General features: G+C 42.8%; 1 non-coding gene across 1 annotated transcript; it reads right to left on the bottom strand.

Annotated features, from left to right (window-relative positions):
- Positions 1–435: 435 nt before the first annotated feature.
- Positions 436–543, bottom strand: LOC131147017 (small nucleolar RNA R71). The gene has a single exon (XR_009134551.1). It is a non-coding gene; the product is annotated as a small nucleolar RNA R71 (small nucleolar RNA).
- Positions 544–4302: the final 3759 nt, after the last annotated feature.

Genomic DNA, 4302 nt, shown 5'->3' with positions numbered 1-4302 from the left:
TAGTCCTGCGAGTGATTCTGAATTTGAGATGAATGATCTGTTTGGCAATTATTTTGAAGAAGCTATGGCTGCACATGCACCACGTACACTTGAAGATTTTCTACAGCCTGCACGCACATCTACACCTTCATGCATTGTGTTGCCCCAGGATGCACCGAATTTCACTCTTAAGCATGGCATGTTATCTGTGATTCCCCAATTTCACGGGATGGACTCTGAGAGTCCGTACCAACACTTGACAGACTTTGAGATGGTTTGCACCACTTTTATTAATAGGGCTGGAACTGATGAATACATTAAACTGCGTTTGTTTCCCTTTTCTCTGAAAGACAGGGCAAAAATCTGGTTTAATTCTTTGCGCCCTAACTCTATTACTAGCTGGGCTGAAATGCAGCGTGAGTTCTTACATAGGTTTTTTCCTCTTCAGAGAACTCAGTACCTACAGGAGCAGATCAGTCAGTTCATGCAAAAAGATGGCGAGACATTCCAAGCATGTTGGGAGAGATTCAAGGACTTGATGAACATATGCCCGCACCATGGTTTCGAATCGTGGAGGTTAGTGAATTATTTTTTTACTGCTTTAACCCCTGTGTGCAAACAATTTGTCCAGTCTATGTGCAATGGGATGTTTTTCCATAAGGAACCAGACGAGGGCTTATCATTTTTAGACTATCTCGCTGAGAGTGCCCAGCAGTGGAACGCACGACCAGAACGGGTGCCGATAGCTGCCCAACCTATCCGAGCAATCAGTGGTGGGGGCAGATATGAGGTTAAAGAGGACACTAGCTTACAGGCCCTTGTCGCTGCGTTATCTAAAAAATTGGAAGTCATGGAATTCGAAAAGTCGAAAGCTGATATTTGCACGATTTGTGAGACTTCAGACCACAGACCTCAGGATTGTCAATTCTTACCTGTGTTGCAAGAAAGCAGATCTGATCAGGTGTCATCGGCAAATTGGGTTAACAAGACTTAGAATCAGCCGCTCTCGAACACTTACAACCCGGGGTGGCGGAATCATCCAAACCTCCAATGGAGAAATGATCAGCTAGGTCCATCATCTTCACGGTATCAGCAGGCACGTCAATCATATGCACCGCCTCCGCAACCGACATACAATCCAGTCGTAGCTCCTCAACCACAGTATCAACCGCAACAGTTTTCTCGGAGCTACGCACCACCAGGATTCCAACCACCGTTAGTCCCCATTCCAGTAAAGAAAGCTTCAGATGATAGTGTAGCGCAGGTGGCAACCATGCTCCAGCAATTCATGCAAATGTAGGTTACGACCAATGGAGAACTGAAAGATGCCGTAAGCAAGATGAGTACACAACTTAATACCCTGGAAAAAGGAAAATACCCTGCACAGCCTCAGCCTAATCCCTAGGTATATAGACAGCCACAACAGTCAGTGCACAATGTTTCAGGGGATACGTTTGAGTCAGCAAAAGCAGTTATTACTTTGCGAAGTGGAAAGGAAGTTCCCCGTCCTGAAATGGCCACAGACCAACAAACAACCACGCCGACACCTGAGGTGACAAATGAGACAGATAAAGGTAAAGAAAAATCAGATGAGGCCAGTTCAAGTTTAACAAAGTCAGATAATAAAAAGGATGAGCCAGTTAAAGAATACCAGCCGGTGGTACCATACCCTCAGCGTTTGACATTTGGCCAAAAGAACAAGTATCATACGAAGATTCAAGAGATATTCAAGCAGGTAAAAATAAATATTCCACTCTTAGATGTCATACAACAGATCCCTGCATATGCAAAATTCCTAAAAGACCTTTGCACCATAAAAAGGAAACTGAACGTGAAGAAAAAGGCTTTCTTAATTGAGCAGGTCAGTGCATTGATTCTTAGTCAGACTCCACAGAAACTTAGGGATCCTGGCTCCCCTACAATACCCATTATGATTGGTGAATCTCGTATTGGGAGAGCTCTATTTGACCTAGGGAGTAGTGTGAATCTGCTTCCTTCTTCATTATATGACCAGCTGGGTTTAGGTGAATTGAAGAGTACTACTATGATGCTACAGTTGGCAGACAGATCTGTAAAGGCTCCACGAGGTATTGTTGAGGATGTTTTGGTTCAGGTTGACAAATTTTACTATCCCGTGGATTTCGTTGTTTTGGATATGCAGCAGCCTGTTTCCACCATTTATCAGGCTCCTGTCATTTTGGGGCGACCATTCCTTGCTACTTCAAACGCCCTGATTAACTGTTGGAGCGGAGTCCTGAAGCTCACATTTGGGAACATGACACTGGAAATGAATGTTTTTAATGCTCATAGGATGTCAAGTGGGTGTGATGACGCAGATACTCATGCAGTCGATGTGATAGATGACTTAGACACTTCAGAGCTACTGTCGGTACTCGATGTCGATGCCACACTTGAAAATGACTCTTTTGCGCAGTTTGAAGGGATTGATGAATTTTTACTAGAATCAAAGGAGCAGATCCCAGATAGTGGTCCTCATATGTTTGATACGAGTTATACAAGTAGTTGGCGTAAGCCTACATTTGAGGCCATTGACCTACCAGAAATTCTGAAGTCATCCGCAGAAGAAATTCCAACCCTCGAGTTGAAACCATTGCCTGCCGAGTTGAAATATGCCTTCTTGGGTCCAGTAGACGGCACATTCCCTGTGGTAATTTCTTCACACCTTACTCTTGAACAGGAAACTAAATTATTGCAGGTACTTTGAGAGCATCGAGGAGCGATTGGATGGACTATCGCTGACATCAAGGGTATCGACCCTTCCATTTGCACTCATAACTTCTTCCTTGAAGGAGATGCTAAACCAGTTCGAGATGCACAAAGGAGGCTGAATCTAGCCATGAAAGAGGTGGTAAAAAACGAAGTGCTGAAATTATTAGCTGCAGACATCATCTATCCAATCTCCGACAACAAATGGGTAAGCCCCACACAGGTAGTTCCAAAAAAATCTGGTTTGACTGTCATTGAAAATGCTAATGGAGAATTGATCCCATCTAGGAAAGTAACAGGTTGGAGAATGTGTATTGATTATCGTAAATTGAATTCGGCTAGCCGAAAAGATCATTTCTCGTTACCTTTCTTAGATCAGATATTAGAGAAAGTAGCTGGTAATTCTTTTTATTGTTTCTTGGATGGATTTTCTGGTTACTATCAAATTGCCATAGCACTTGAGGACCAAGAGAAGACTACCTTCACTTGTTCCTTTGGTATCTTTGCTTTCCGCAGAATGCCATTCGGTCTATGCAATGCCCCTGCTACTTTCCAACGCTGTATGATGAGTATTTTCTCTGATATGTTAGATGATATGTGCGAAATTTTTATGGATGATTTTTCTGTGTTCGGTAAGTCTTTTGATTATTGTTTGACACATTTAATTGCGATTTTGAAAAGATGTGAGGAAAAGAATTTACTTCTAAACTGGGAAAAATGTCAATTTATGGTACATAGTGGTTTAGTACTTAGACATTTGGTTTCTGAGCGTGGTATAGAAGTTGACAGGGCCAAGGTAGAGCTGATTTCTCAGTTACCTATCCCTAAGACAGTCTGGGATATTCGCTCCTTCGTTGGTCATGCCGGGTTCTATAGACGTTTTATTGAGGGTTTCAGTAGTATTGCTAAACCATTATGTACCTTGTTGCAAAATGAAACTGAATTTGTGTGGACTGATGATTGTCAACAGGCCTTTGAAACGCTAAAGCGACATTTGACTATTGCGCCTATCATGCAACCTCCTCGGTGGGACTTGCCGTTTGAGATCATGACCGACGCTAGTGACTACGCTCTTGGTGCTGTTCTAGGTCAACGAATTGATAACAAGCCGTCGGTTATTTATTATGCCAGTCGAACTTTGAATGATGCTCAGAGAAATTATACTACCACTGAGAAGGAATTGTTAGCTGTTGTTTTTGCTTTAGAAAAATTTCGTTCTAATGTCATTGGTGCACCTGTCATTATTTTTACTGACCACTCTGCTTTGAAATATTTATTAGCAAAGAAGGACGCCAAGCCCAGATTGATCAGGTGGATTCTACTCCTCCAGGAATTCGATATCACCATACACGATAAAAAGGGCGTGGAAAACGTTGTAGCTGACCATATTTCTCAGTTGCAGCTACTCGAGGTATTGGTGTCCCCTCCCTTGAATGACGAATTTCCTGATGAACGTCTCTTTGCTGTGTCACGCGCTCCATGGTTCGCCGACATTGTGAATTATCTCGTCACCGACCGGATGCCAGACCATTGGCTAACCCAGGACAAGCATAAGTTCCTAGCTGAGGTAAGACATTATTATTTTGATAATCCATA

The sequence above is a fragment of the Malania oleifera genome, chromosome 13 (genome assembly GCF_029873635.1).
Source record: "Malania oleifera isolate guangnan ecotype guangnan chromosome 13, ASM2987363v1, whole genome shotgun sequence".
Classification (NCBI taxonomy): Eukaryota; Viridiplantae; Streptophyta; class Magnoliopsida; order Santalales; family Ximeniaceae; genus Malania; species Malania oleifera.
Note: the sequence above shows the minus strand (reverse complement) of the source record. Positions and strands in the feature narration are given on the sequence as shown.